Here is a 15786-nt window from a genome sequence, read left to right on the forward strand (position 1 = left end):
AAAAATAACTGTCCTTTTCATTTGATTATAGTCATTTCTGACTCTATAATTAGGGACCTACTAAATTCAGTTCATTTTGGTCAATTTCAAGGTCATAGGATTTTAAAAATTGTAAATTTCATGATTTCAGCTATTTAAATCTGAAATTTCACAGTGTTGTAATTGTAACGGTCCTAACCCAAGAAGGGGGGGGGGGGAAATCACAAATTGTAGGGGGTGTTGCAGTACTACTACCCTTACTTCTGCACTGCTGCTGGCGGCAGCGCTGCCTTCAGAGCTGGGCAGCTGGAGAGCGGCAGCTGCTGGTCAAGAGCCCAGCTCTGAAGGCAGAGCCACTGCCAGCAGCAGCACAGAAGTAAGGATGGTATGTTATGATATTGCCACCTTTACTTATGCACTGCTGTCCGTAGAGCTGGGCCCTAAGTAAGCAGCTGCCACTCTCCAGCCGCCCACCTCTGAAGGCAGCAGCGCAGAAGTAAGAGTGGCATGGTATGGTATTGCCACCATTGCTTCTGCACTGCTACTGTCAGGGCACTGCCTTCAGAGCTGGCCACCTGGCCGACAGCCACCCTTCTCTGGCCGCCCAGCCAGAGAGAAAGGGTGACAATACCAAAACTCCCCTAAAATAACCTGCGACCCCCTGCAACTCCCTTTTGGGTCAGGACCCCCAATTTGAGAAATGTTGGTCATCCCCGTGAAATCTGTATAGTATAGGGTAAAAGTACACAAAAGACAAAATTTCAGTCTGTGATGTGTTTTTCATGGTCGTGAATTTGGTAGGGCCCTGCTCATTTGTTTCAGAAGTTACAAGATGTGTAGCGAACGAGACAGTTGAATGTTGCCCTGGAGAAGTGGATTCTACACCTCTGCCATAGAATTCCTATTTGATGCTGGGTAAGTCATTTACACCAAACTTTTCACAGGTTGTCACTAGTTGTGTGTTCCCTCTGGAGTCTGATTTGCAGATGTGCTGAACACTCACATATGAAGTGCTATATAATTCTAAGTATTCTGAGAATTCTAGTCTTGGGCATCTCAAAATCGGAATCCAAAAATGGTGCACTTTTTACCTTAATGTATCCTTGCCTCAGTTCCCCATCAGTAAAATGTGGATACTACCCTCTCTTCACAGGTGTGTTGTTAAAATAAATAAATGTTTTCAAGCAACCAGATAGTACAGCAATGAGAATCATGGAAAAGCCCATAAGAAAATTAACAGTTCTGTATCCAGACAAGGGTTTGAACAGTGTGCAGGAAAAAAAAGTCATATACCACTTTTTAACAATGAGAACAAAATATTAAATTTCCAACCTATGCACAGACTGAAGCAGGGGTCCTAGAGGAAAAAAATAGTATTTAATTGCAGGATCACATACTATCATAATTCATAAGCATAGGGGGCCAAATTAAGGCCAACCTTAATGTTCTTTTTACATAGCTTTTTGGTATATTAAATAATGCAAGGTAGAATCCTTCTGCTATACATCATGATATATTCTCCTGCCCCTCCACAAAGAAAATAACCATACCATTTGGCACTTCTTTTCACCCCAGAAAAGATTAGTAAGGATGGCACATGGAGAAACTGAGGTACAATTCTACATGGATCAGGCCAGTACAGCAGTCCCCCCAGTTTTGTGATCACAAAAAATACAATTAACACACACAAAAATATTTTTTTTAGTGGTTAGATTAAAATTTTCAAGGCCAGAAAGGAATATTATGGCCATCTATGACAACCTTCTGTATAAATAAGAACAGGAGTACTTGTGGCACCTTAGAGACTAACAAATTTATTAGAGCATAAGCTTTCGTGGACTACAGCCCACTTCTTCGGATGCTGTAGTCCACGAAAGCTTATGCTCTAATAAATTTGTTAGTCTCTAAGGTGCCACAAGTACTCCTGTTCTTTTTGCGGATACAGACTAACACGGCTGTTACTCTGAAACCTTCTGTATAATGTAAAGCTGATCACCATAACTTTAAGACATACCCATAGCAACTATGAAGACTTCCTGGCATACACTGAAAAATAAGTCTGATGCACCTTTAGTTGCATAAGCTGGTTAGTGACAGGTTCGACTATTAGAAGGCAGTTAGAAATCAGAAAGGTTGGATTCTGCCTTCAGTGTGCCAGAGGAGCACTGAAAAAGCAATTGGAGACCTGCACAGCATACAGCAACTACAGAGTCAAAGTGAGGCAAGAAGCACCCTGTAGAATACATAGTTTAAATAACTGTTTGAATGTCTAGGTTAGCAATGGTACAAGCACTGATATGTATGCTGAAGCATAGAAATGTGTCATTTTTATAATTAGTTTTAACTTAAAAACGTCAGAATGGCCATATTGGGTCAGGCTATCTTCCGACAGTGGTTCTTGCGTTATGTGAAGGGGTAAGCAACACTTCCTTACTCACTTTCTCCACATCATTCATATAAGCCAGAATTGCCTCTGGAACCTTTTTAAAAAGTTAGCATTACATTAGCTATCCTTCAGTCATCTGGTACAGAGGCTGATGTAAGTGATGGGTTACATACCAGTTAGTAGTACTGCAACTTCATATATGAGTTCCTTCAGAACGCTTGGGTGACTATCATTTGGTCCCAGTGACTTATTACTGCTTAATTTACCTATTTCTTTTTTTTACCTTTCTGATGAAATATAATAGTTTCATTCTCAGGAGTGAGTTACAACCTCACTAATTACACTTTTACTGGATCATATAAAGCTTTCTCCCACTGTCTAGCAACTATAATTGAACATGGTGAAAACTCTGTTTCATCATTTTTCCATTTTAAAAAAATAGGAAATTACAAAACATTTTAAAAGTTGAGATTTTACAGCAAGCCATTCAAATGTCATGATGTCAGAAACTTAAGGTTGACAGTGCAACCTTACCTACATCTCCTTATGTACAATCACGATAGTCTTAGGTGATCATGCCATATTTTTTCTAGAGGACCTGTGCCTCATCAGTACAGAAGTTTGATAATGCTCAGTGAACGAGACTGCTGTTCAGTATTTTTCCTTCATGCTCGGTGAACCACCATATACATCATTTACCATTCAAACATTGCATCAAATAGAGTTTGGGGGGTTGTTTGTTTTAACTCTTTCATTTGAGATTTCTCTATGGTGCCTCACCTGAATTTTTCTGACATCCTGGTAAGAGTGGGAATTTGCATTATCCCCATTTCACTTATATAAAGCTCAGGCACAGAGAAACTAAGTCTGAAGATGAGGCAAAAACAGAACACTAAGCTTCTTTGGGGTGATCCATAACACCATTCATCCTATTCCAAGAAACCTAGTACATTCATTATATACACCATATGGTTTTTGCAATGATTGAAGAGAGGCTTCACTGAGCATACAACTGCATTAAGTGAGCCTGCAATTCACTATACAGGCTTGCCTCATTCCCTGTCAAACAATCTGACTGAAACAGATTGTCCTAAGGTTATAAAACAAAGTACGTGGCTATAAAGTAAAAAACATAATACTCAAGAAGTCAAAGCTACAGACAGCTTTCATTTTCTGAAGAGTGCTTCACAGTGAAAACTTGACATTCCTTTAATATAGGTTTATCTTGTATGAAATTGCATATACATGCTTTGCTTCTTTGTCATGGTCTATAAATAAATCACACTTGTTCTGGATTATCCAATGAAGTATTGCTTATAAATCAAGACGATAAACATCCTAAACTGGCTTGCCCTCACAATACAATACACTGAAGCCAGAAAGGCACAGGAGAGAATATAATCTGAATTTCACTCTATCCCAAAAAGTAATTGTGATATCAGTATAAGGAAATCCTACAACCTAGGCTTGAGAAAGTCTACTTGCCCAAGACAAACAGGAAAAGTTAACTTGCACAAAGCAAGCAGGAATTTGGAGTGGGAGAAGAGAGTGCAGGGGAGGGAGAGCCAGTGAACAGAGGGGGCATATGATTTTAAGAGTGTAGGTAAGAAATTTGGATATTAAAATAATGCTGAACATTTAAGTAGTTTGATGTATACTGAACAACATTCATATAGGACATTGAGATTAGACCAGTGATACTTAAGACTGAGGTTAATGTGTCTCCCGCAGCTCTTTGTGGCACATAATATTCAAACACTGTGTGATTTAATTAACCAATCGAAATTAACAACTAATCAGGATGCTTTTCCTATGTTACACTGGTCTACAATTTTTGAGAAGTCGTCTGCTTCAGAGATAAAATGTGCTATTTATTATGTATTTTGATGTGCTGAATTCAAATATGACAATTAAAACACCTGATTGGCTACTGTTTCTAAGATATTTAAGCTTTTACATTTTATGTCTATGTATATTGTGTAGATAGTAGAGTTTTAATCATAAATTGTAAACCTAGGTCTTTTCATGTGTTTATGGTTGCTTTACATGATAATATTTCACCTGTCCTGTTTATGTAACACTTTAAAAATCAGCAAAAGGGTTATATAAATAAAGCGTATTATGAAACAAAAGGCAAAAAACTATTATGTACATAGTTTAGTCCTATTCAGTGTCTACTCGGCACTTCTTGGCTTGTCTCTTGTATTCATTAAATGGAGCATCTCTTGTCACTGTCCAGCAATAGTCAGCAAGCATTGATGGGCTCCATTTGCCCTGATAGCCTTTCTCCATTGTTGCAATGTCCTCGTGAAATCGCTCGCCGTGCACGTCGCTCACTGCTCCGCAGTTCGGTGGAAAAAAATCTAGATGAGAGTGCAAAAAATGTATCTTTAGTGACATGTTGCAACCAAGGCTTTTGTATGCCTTGAGGAGGCTTTCCACCAACAAGCCTGTAGTTGTCTGCCTTCTTGTTTCCGAGAAAATGTATTGCCACTAACTGGAAGGCTTTCCATGCCGTCTTTTCCTTGCCACGCAGTGCATGGTCAAATGCATCATCTTGAAGAAGTTCACGAATCTGAGGACCAACAAAGACACCTTCCTTTAACTTAGCTTCACTTAACCTTGGACATTTTCCACGGAGGTACTTGAAAGCTGCTTGTGTTTTGTCAATGGCCTTGACAAAGTTCTTCATCAGACCCAGCTTGATGTGTAAGGGTGGTAACAAAATCTTCCTTGAGTCAACAAGAGGTGGACGCTGAACACTTTTCCTCCCAGGCTCCAATGACTGTCGGAGTGGCCAATCTTTCTTGATGTAGTGGGAATCTCTTGCACGACTATCCCATTCGCAGAGAAAACAGCAGTACTTTGTGTATCCAGTCTGCACACCAAGCAAGAGAACAACCACCTTCAAATCGCCACAAAGCTGCCACTGATGATGGTCATGGTTTATGCACCTCAAAAGTTGTTTCATGTTGTCATAGGTTTCCTTCATATGGACTGCATGACCAACTGGAATTGATGGCAAAACATTGCCATTATGCAGTAAAACAGCTTTAAGACTCGTCTTCGATGAATCAATGAACAGTCTCCACTCATCTGGATCGTGAACGATGTTGAGGGCTGCCATCACACCATCAATGTTGTTGCAGGCTACAAGATCACCTTCCATGAAGAAGAATGGGACAAGATCCTTTTGACGGTCACGGAACATGGAAACCCTAACATCACCTGCCAGGAGATTTCACTGCTGTAGTCTGGAGCCCAACAGCTCTGCCTTACTCTTGGGTAGTTCCAAATCCCTGACAAGGTCATTCAGTTCACCTTGTGTTATGAGGTGTGGTTCAGAGGAGGAGGATGGGAGAAAATGTGGGTCCTGTGACATTGATGGTTCAGGACCAGAAGTTTCATCCTCTTCCTTGTCTGACTCAAGTGAGAATGATTCTGGTGCATCGGGAACCGGCTGTCCTTCTCCGTGGGGTACTGGGCGTATAGCTGATGGAATGTTTGGATAATGCACAGTCCACTTTTTCTTCTTTAACACACCTTTCCCAACTGGAGGCACCATGCAGAAGTAACAATTGCTGGTATGATCTGTTGGCTCTCTCCAAATCATTGGCACTGCAAAAGGCATAGATTTCCTTTTCCTGTTCAACCACTGGCGAAGATTTGTTGCACAAGTGTTGCAGCATATGTGTGGGGCCCATCTCTTGTCCTGATCTCCAATTTTGCAGCCAAAAGAAAGGTGATAGGCTTTCTTAACCATAGTGGTTATATTGCGCTTTTGTGATGCAAAAGTCACTTCACCACAAACATAGCAGAAGTTATCTGCACTGTTCACACAGGTACGAGGCATCTCTGCTCACTTTGGCTAAACGGAAATGTGTCCCTTTGCAAAAAATCAAACACTGACAAATAAGAGAGCACGACACTGTATGATTTCTAGAGCTGATATAGGGCAATTTGTTCGGAAGAGTGATGTAAGCTTCGTTATGATTGCATCATCCATGACTTCTAGGAATAACATGATGCAATTCATATCATGTATGATGCAATACAAGCTTCAGATTGCATCATTCATTGTTTTGCCTAAAAAGCAAGTACTGTCCAAACCCAGTCACAGATTTATTCATAGATCGAGTCAAAGATGTATTTTAGTCATTTCTGGTTTAAATTGAGATCCCTTCCCTTTATAACTCACTTATCCTCCGCCATTCCCAAGTCAAGGGTCGTATATACTGACCCAATAGCATTTCTTGAAAACTAGAGCCAATCAACAATTTTAAGCAACATTTTCTTTCTCAGTGACCCAGAATTAGTAAAGTTTGACAACATTTATTTCAGAAGCATTTTGGATGTAGAGCAATGTTATTAGCTAATTGAGGAATACTTGGTCAGTCATTTTGCTGTGAGAATAATTATATATAGAGAAAGAGTAAATGAAACAATGAATTCACACTTCTGTAGCTCCTCTGGGTAATGTTGATCACTAATCTGGCTCCTGAAGCACTGAGGTCTGAGTATCACTGGATTAGACCAACATGCAAAATAAATACTCATTACTGCAAGGGCCATATAGGAAAATATTTTTAGAATTAGTTCTTTTTTTGTGAATTATTATCCCTTACCATAAAGATATCCTATTTTCATACCTTTAAAAGAAAACTTCCAAAGCCCAGAAAGAAAGGGTGGAATGATTTAAGTGAGCACTCTGCACTGGCCTAACTCAGCTTCTGAAGTCAATGGTAAAACTTCCAAATATGGGAAGATTTTCAAAATGCAATTCACTTCTGAAAAGTGCTTCAGTAGAAGTGGCAGTGGGATTCCAGATCTAGTCTCTAACTTCAAGATTCACTTTACATGATTCATCAAGAGCTTTTTTAAAAAGTTTTTTTTCGTAACTGCCAGTTCCGCAAATAGTCAGATATAAACTGGGATCTTTCTAGAGCAGGCATCACTAGAAATAAACATTACGGAGCCCAATTTCTCTATAGAAACATCCAACAGCAAAATTTGGTCCTGCAATGGCAAAATAATTAATAATTCCAACAATGTGCAATCCAGAAAAATCCATCGAAGTAAAATTTATTAGATACGACACAAGTATCAGATCTGTTGATTAACAAATATCATATTTAGTTCCATTTGATCATAATCAAATTAAGCAGGGGGAAGTGCATGTTTAGCTCAGAAAGTACTTTTACTTTCACTATTCTGTGTCAGACTTTAAGCAACTTTTTAAATCTTTTTCTTGGATATATACTGAAAAATAATATTTATGCATCTTGCTTGTATGAAGTCTCCCTTAGAATTAATCAGACAGAGGCAGGACAGTTGTAAAAAACAATGTTTTATATAATATTTTTGGACTTCAAGATAGTTACATTTCTAACTGCTTATAGATTATTAAAATTATTTACCCAGCAGTAGCATTGTATAATAAAATTTCCTTTGACAATGTAACAAACTGAAGATCTAAGTATAAGAAAAATCTTTTAGTTTGTAATTAGTGCTCCAGTATCTGGAGCTGATTTCACATTGCATTAGGGGAGCACCATGAGCATGAAGTATCAATGAAGCCATTACAAGTGGCATAGGTGCCTCAGCCCGGTGAAAGGAAATCCACTAACAGCATAGTAGATCCTACTACCACAACCATCCCTAGAGCTTATCTAAGGGGCATGTCCAGGATTTTCTTGCGCCTTGGTGTCCAAAATCTACTGTAATAGCTCCTTGGCTATTGGCAAGTGGTGGAATCTAGAGCAAGGGTTCTCAAACTGGCGGTCAGGCCCTCTCAGGTGGTCACAAGGTTATTACATGAGGGGTTGCAAGCTGTCAGCCTCCACCCCAAACCCCGCTTTGCCTCCATTTATAATGGTGTTAAATATATTTTTAAAAGTGTTTTTAATTTATAAGGGGGTCACACTCAGAGGCTTGCTATGTGAAAGGGGTCAGCAGTACAAGTCTGAGAACCACTGATCTAGAGCAATCCTTAGGAACTAATTTAGAAACGGAAACAGAACAAGAAGCAAAACAGCACAGACAGAGAATGAGAAAAGCATAAAGGGGTTAAAAGCTCCCCCTTGCCTCCAAGTTGCATGGTTGACTATAGGCAGGCCGTCCATCTGAACGAGACTCTAAACCAGCACAAAACTCTTAAACCAAACCGGCTGCTCTGCCTTCTTATATTTGGTATGATAGAAAGGAAATGCCCTGCAGGAGAGGACAACACAAGATATCAAAGAGCCTAGTTTTTCCACTTCATTCTTTTAAGCTTAAATGTTATGTTGACAGCAAATTAGAATAGCAATGATGGTCCTAAAAGCTCTCTTCTTCAAAATCCTTTCTATAAATTGTGTGCTGTAACTCCAGTATGGAACTATGTTTAAAAAATGAATTTATCTTGAGTCAAAATGAAGTGTTATAGTTAATTTTTTTAAGCCTTTACTAACAAGTTTATACTCTGAGGCTAATGCTGCATGGATATTAATATTCACCTCAAAGAAATCTCTGAACCAAATTTAAAAACAAAATATTATATTTTCATGAATATTTAGTCTTCAAAACAAAGTAATTTGCAGCAGCACACTGTGATAATAAAAATCTGTATTTTAGAAACTATGTTCATTTAAATATAAATTATTTTAAGTCCTCTCGTTGTTTAAAAATGTATTCCATATACACATTTTTGATAAACAGAGCTTTCTATTGTGATTTGAGATGAACACTGTTTTATTCGTATTAATTTTCTCTTCCATTTTTAAGAATACTCTAAGTACAATATAGTTTGTATACAACTCCTAAATAAGTAATTCAGAACAATTTATAATTAAGTTAGTGTTGAGTGTTGAGTAATAAAAAAAGGCTTTAAAGTAAAATTTAACATTTAGTAGGAAGAACAACAAATATTTGCTCCAGAGGGAAGTACACTACATAAACTCTCTCCCCCTTCTCCCACCCACAACGTGCCGGTCAGTAAAAGGAACCCCCCTTTCCCTTCTGTAAGCCCACTTCCCACACATTAGCAGACTCCTCCCTGTAAGCAGATGATCTCATGCAACTAGGCTACCTCCCTGTATGAAGCAGCTCTGTCTGGGCTTTACGCCAGTTTTTCCGTGCCCCCAGCATGACTGGGCAACATAGCTTACTTCACCCTGTTGGTTCCCAGTTCAAACACCAGGTCAGCGACTGACAGTAAGTGGAAAAGGCAATGTGGAGAGTAACGTGAGAAGCAGCACAGGGGGAAAACAGAATCAATCTAGACTTGCCCAAGGCAAGAATCCTGTGTCAACCCACCTCCCATTAGCAAGACACCCTTCCTCCTCATGCTAAAAAATAATATGCTAAATTAAAGAAGTCCATGAAAAGTACAGGAGTACATTTTGAAATTAGTATGAATTCAGTAGGTGCTATATTACCCACTTCTGGTCCAGTTTAGTAAGTTAGCTCCCTCTTCCCTTTTGCATAAAGTCTGAGCTTCTAAAAATTCCAACCTTATCTACACTTTACTTTCTACATTTCTCACAGAAATCTCACTTTTTTTATCAGCTACTTTTTCTTCTTTCTAATGTCTCATTAAAATTAATTTTGTCTGACGTTAAACATTAAGTCATCAGAATACAGTAAAAGATCACACCACTTTAAGCTTGGCCCTTACCATACACATCACATCACCACACATAGACGAGAAACAGAACGATCAGAGTAGAGCCTTGAAGGAAATAAAGTTGTACATTCACAGCACTGAACCAATATCCAATATTCAAATTAACATGTGATACTCCAGGAGGAGAAGCTATATATAAGCAAACCAAGGACAGAATTTGCATTGGAACAAGTAAATCATAGCATTCTGAACATAGGGGCTGTCATTGCCTTCCACCTACCCTTCCTTCCTTCCCCATCCTTGTTTTAGGGAGTTACAACCACCTTCCTTATCTAAATGGGATCATGGGTCCTGAAATTTGTGGGAGAAGAGAACTTCCTGTTGTAACACAGGGTCATCATACGGGAGAGGTTCAGAACCACCGATCTAAATCCTCCTTCCCATATTTAACACTCATCCTCCCTCCCGCCTTTCTTCTACTAATTGTTACACCCATTCTTTACTTCTTGTTTTAGACTGTAAATTCTTCATGTCAGGAACCTTGAGTACCTAACCTTGTCCAGCATCTTTTCATAATAGGATCCTCAATCCTGACTGCAGTCTCCAGGTACTACCATAATACAAATAAAAGAGATGTAGGATTGAATCTATGAGATCAAAGTTTTAGAAACAGCGACTTAATACAAGAAACAGAAAATTCTGTACTTAAATTATCTAAAATCTTGTAATTGAATAATCCTTAGTTTGCCATTTTATATATACTATATAGATATTTAATTTAGATTAAGCAAAGGTATTAGTTTTTTTAATTAATCTGTTTAAGAGATGACCTCTGAAAGTACTATTGCTGACCCTATACAATCATACAAACTTGTTCTTCTAGTTCAAAGATCTCCTCAAAGCTCACTTCTTTCATGTTAGCCTCCCAGCAATAACCTCCACCCATAAATTCACTGTAGACAATATTTTCAAGTTGTTATACTACATTGAGAGAACAAAAAGGAGGAATTTACCAGATGCATATGTTACTCTATGTTTACCCTGTGGTCATTCACTATTACAACTCAGCCTCCCCATACCTCTCTCCTTGTTCATTCTAAACTGCTCAAGGCAGGGGCCTTTCACTTATTATTTAAAAGCACCGTGTACATTGATAGCGCTATGCAAATAATAACGCTAATCTTCTAGAGAACACATCTTTGTTTCTTAATAAGGTTCCATGAATATTCTGCTTGAAAATATTCACTGATTTTTAGTTTGCAACAAATTTCATTCTAATCTAAACAATGTGTCTGCCCAACTTTGTCCATAGCTATTCTTTGAATCTGACAAGGACATAGTTTCTCAGCCTTTCCTTTCACTACAGTGCCATTTATTTTATTTTAACATAACCTCAGACTGACAACATTCTAAAACACTTCATGTAGGTTTGTGATGCAAATTTGGGTTTTAAACCAATTATCAAGAGTAAGCTGCAGGTGGGTTTTTGCAATGCTCATCCACAGGAATTCATCAGGGTCCAGAATTGTTAGTGTGTTAGGAGCAGCTAGGCTTGATCTCTATTTTGATAGTAACAGTTAGGAGCCCGGCGTCAAAAATCAGCAGGCTCCAGCTTTTCCCTTGCAAAGAACTTTCTCAGGCTCACCCCCACACCCTATCCCTGCCCCCACTCAGAACCCTACACCTATAACTACATGCATCTGACGAAGTGGGTATACACCCACGAAAGCTTATGCTCCTATACATCTGTTAGTCTATAAGGTGCCATAGGACTCTTTGTTGTTTTTTACAGATCCAGATTAACATGGCTACCCCTGATACTATAACTACTGTTTATTAAAACAGTGCCCAAGATCCAATCTCGAATGGAATCCCATTGCACAAGCAGGAATCCCCAGTCCCTTCTCCAAAGAATATACAGTCTGAACAACCAGGGTTGTAGCACACCAGGAGAGTGAACAAAGCGAGCGTACAGCTAATGGCACATAAGCGCAACAACGGGGGGGGGGGGTCGCTAGGAGGCGAGCAGCTAAGCGGAAAGGGGAGGGAAGAGGGCGTGGGGGCGAGGGAGCAGCTGTGGAGTGAAGTACCTTGGCAGGAGGGGAGGGCTGAAGCAAATACCCAAGTACCCTCCACTGGCTGATACCCAGCAAAGCCTCACCCTCGTACGCAGACCTCCGGCCAGCGCGCAGTGACGCCCGCACCCCGCGCTCTCAGGCCAGGAGTGGGGGCGACACTGACGAGGCTGGAGAGGGCGGGGCACACAGCGACCCTCGCCACGGGAGGAACCGGGCAGGCTGTCGCTCGCTGAACACGGGCTGACAAGCGGCACCGGGTACTCGCAGGCGCCCCACGGGCCACGGGACCCGGCTGCCTCCGCCCCTGTCCGGCTGCAGGTAACTCAGCGAGCTGGGCCTAGCCGCCCCCTATCCTGCCCACCACAGTCCCGCAGACAAGGCCCAGACGGGAACAGAGACCACCTCTCCTGTTCCCTTCCCACCCCGCTGCCGTGCCCAAGCCCCGCTGCCGGGATACAGGGCCGCCGAACCGCGCCGCGCGCGGCACCTTCCTACCTGACAAGCCGAGCCCCTCCACCACAGCGCGACGTCACAGCCCCGCCAGCGTCCCGTGAGCGCTACCAACGAATCAGCGCAGACCTCTCGCCACCCCACAGCCAATCCACATGAACCCCGCCCCCTCGTGACACTCTAGGTCCAGCAACCAATTCCGTAGAGAAGAATGACCTGCGGTTCCCGGCCCTGCTCTAAAGGAAACCAGGCGATTGGCAGAGGAGGCTAGTGGACGGGACACTGGAAGACGTGAGGAGGGTGTGGCCTCCGTGTGCGCCGCTAGCTACAAACGCTGCGTTCTGAAGCTTGGGGATGCCGTTGGTCTAACGGTTAGCGTGGGACAGTGATCCGGATGGTAATCTGGCAGAGGGAGCAGTTGTCCTCCTCCTCCTCCTCCTCCTGGGTGGCTTGTAGCTGGGATTCACCTGCCTGCTAGGTGGTGTGGGCGCACGCTGTTATAGTTGCAGCGTTTTTTTACTTACAAGCGCACCAAGGGGACCAAGTTGCCTTATCAAGTGCCTACCCTCTCCTGCCTGGATATGGTTCCCCAGCAAGGGCTGGGTCCAAGTGTCATAAAGCCTGTTAAAAACAACGAGGAGTCTGGTGGCACCTTAAAGACTAACAGATTTATTTGGGGGGTAAAAATCTCACTTCTTCGGATGGGTAAAAACCTTCTTCTTTGTGAGGTTTTTCCTCACGAAAGCTTATGCCCAAATAAATCAGACTCCTTGTTGTTTTTGTAGATACAGACTAACACGGCTACCCCTGATACATAAAGCCTGTTGCTGTCCTAGGTAGGGTGATCAGATAGCAAGTGTGAAAAATCTGGAGGGGGGCAAGGGTAATAGCTGCCCATATAAAACAAAGCCCCAAATATCAGGAGTGTCCCCATAAAATCGGGACATCTGGAGATAAATAAATAGGGAATTTGGTTTATTTGCCTTGTTAGGGTTCTGTGCAGTCAGGAAAAGTGTAAAGAGTTAAAAACTTTCACTGCCAGTCATGTGAACTGAGATGTGAATCCCTTACCTCAGGGAGCCTGCATTTGAAGAAAAACACCCAATTGCTTGGGACAAAGTCAGAGAAATAGACTGGAGACAGAGTTGTGAGAGTCAGCCACAGAACAAAGCATGCTGCACAAGGAATGCCAGGACATCCCATTCACAGAAGACAGTCTCCACTGTATACTGTAACCAAGAGTAGGTCTACACATAAAACACTACACTGGAGTAGCTGCACCACTACCACTTCAGTGAAGATGCACCTGTGCTGACGGGAGAGCTTCTGCCGTTGGTGTAGTTAATCCACTGCCTCAAGAGGCGGTAACTATGTCACAGGGAGAAGCTCTCTCACCAGCATAGCATTGTCTAAACCGGGGGTTAGGTTGGTATAACTACATGACTCAGGCCTGGTCTACACTACGGGTTTGGGTCGACTTTAGCAGCGTTAAACCGAATTAAGCCTGGACACGTCCACACAACGAGGCCCTTTCTTTCGACTTAAAGGGCCCTTTAAACCGGTTTCTTTACACCACCTCCGACGAGGGGATTAGCGATAAAACCGGCCTTTGCGGGTCGGAATTGGGGTAGTGTGGACAGAATTCGATGTTATTGGCCTCCGGGAGCTATCCCACAGTGCTTCATTGTGACCGCTCTGGACAGCGCTCTCAACTCAGATGCACTGACCAGGTAGACAGGAAAAGACCCGCGAAGGTTTGAATTTCATTTCCTGTTTGCCCAGCGTGGAGAGCACAGGTGACCACGCAGAGCTCATCAGCACAGGTAACCGTCATGGAGTCCTCCCAGGATCGCAAAAGAGCTCCAGCATGGACCGAACGGGAGGTACGAGATCTGCTCGCCATATGGGGAGATGAAGCAGTGATAGCTGAACTCCGTAGCAGTAAAAGAAATGGAAAAGTATTAGAAAAGATCTCCAAGGCCATGAAGGACCGAGGCCATAACAGGGACACACAGCAGTGCCGCGTGAAAATTAAGGAGCTACGGCAAGCCTACCACAAAGCCAGAGAAGCAAAAGGAAGGTCCGGGGCAGAGCCGCAAACTTGCCGCTACTACGCGGAGCTGCATGCGATCCTAGGGGGTGCAGCCACCACTACCCCAACCGTGTGCTATGACTCTCTCACTGGAGAAACACACAGGGAAGACGGTTCGGGGAACGAGGAAGATGACGATGGAGGTACTGTAGGTAGCTCACAGCAGCAAGGAAGCGGAGAAACCGGTTTCCCCAACAGCCAGGATATGTTTGTGACCCTGGACCTGGAACCAGTAACCCCCGAACTCACCCAAGACCCTCAGGGCACACAGGAGACCTCTGGTGAGTGTAACTTTGTAAATATTTGTAAACATTACAAAAAAAAAGCAAGCAAGTCTGTTAACGTGTATGGGGATGGAGCGGAAATCCTCCAGGGACATCTCCAGAAAGCTCTCCTGGTTGAAATGGGGTGATTTTATTAAGGGGGACATTCAGAGGCGCCCGTTCCTGCTCTTCTGACCAGAAATGTTCCCCGCTGTTAACCACGCGGTGGGGGGGAGGGGTGAAGTGATCATCCCAGAGAATCGTGTGTGTGGGGGGGGGGGGGGTTACTTGTGTTTGTGCCGCATGTTAACCGGGAAACCGCAGCCCCCTCCTTTTACATTGAAACCCCATTTTAAATGGACAACCCAATTCATCCTTGATATGGGAAATGCGCTGCTGTTTGCAACCTTTCCCGCATGTTAAGAAGGTTAAAAAAGCCAAAACACTGTGGCCTACGATGGCTGCCTGCAAGCCGAAATATGCGACCTTGTAATGAAAGAGTGTACCCATTGTTCCCTAAAATGTGTCTTTTTTAACCACCTCTCCCTTCTCCTCCACCAGCTGCAAATGTTTCTCCTTCGCAGAGGCTCGTGAACATTAGAAAGAGAAAACGTAAGACGAGGGACGAGATGTTCACGGAGCTGCAGATGTCCGCCCAGGCTGATAGAGCACAGCAGAATGCGTGGAGGCAGTCAATGTCGGAGATGAGAAAAGCCCAATATGAACGAGAGGAGAGGTGGCGGGCTGAATCGCGGGAAGAACAGAGCAAGTGGCGGGCTGAAGACGATAGGTGGCGTCAGCTTGCAGACAGACGGCAAGAGGCAATGCTCCGTCTGCTGGAGCATCAAAGTGATATGCTCCAGCGTATGGTTGAGCTGCAGGAAAGGCAGCAGGAGCAGAGACCGCCGCTACAGCCCCTGTGTAACCAACAGCCC

The 15786-nt window shown here is 42.6% G+C and overlaps 1 protein-coding gene across 1 annotated transcript in view; it reads right to left on the reverse strand.

Moving 5' to 3' along the window:
- The window catches only part of FER (FER tyrosine kinase), a 421941-nt gene extending 409353 nt beyond the window's left edge, over nt 1-12588 (reverse strand). Inside the window, exon 1 of the mRNA XM_054031951.1 lies at nt 12542-12588. The gene's annotated coding sequence lies outside the window, so the exon portion shown is untranslated. The remainder of the gene's footprint in view (nt 1-12541) is intronic.
- Nucleotides 12589-15786: the final 3198 nt, after the last annotated feature.

Source organism: Malaclemys terrapin, chromosome 6, assembly GCF_027887155.1.
Source record: "Malaclemys terrapin pileata isolate rMalTer1 chromosome 6, rMalTer1.hap1, whole genome shotgun sequence".
NCBI classification, from domain to species: Eukaryota; Metazoa; Chordata; order Testudines; family Emydidae; genus Malaclemys; species Malaclemys terrapin.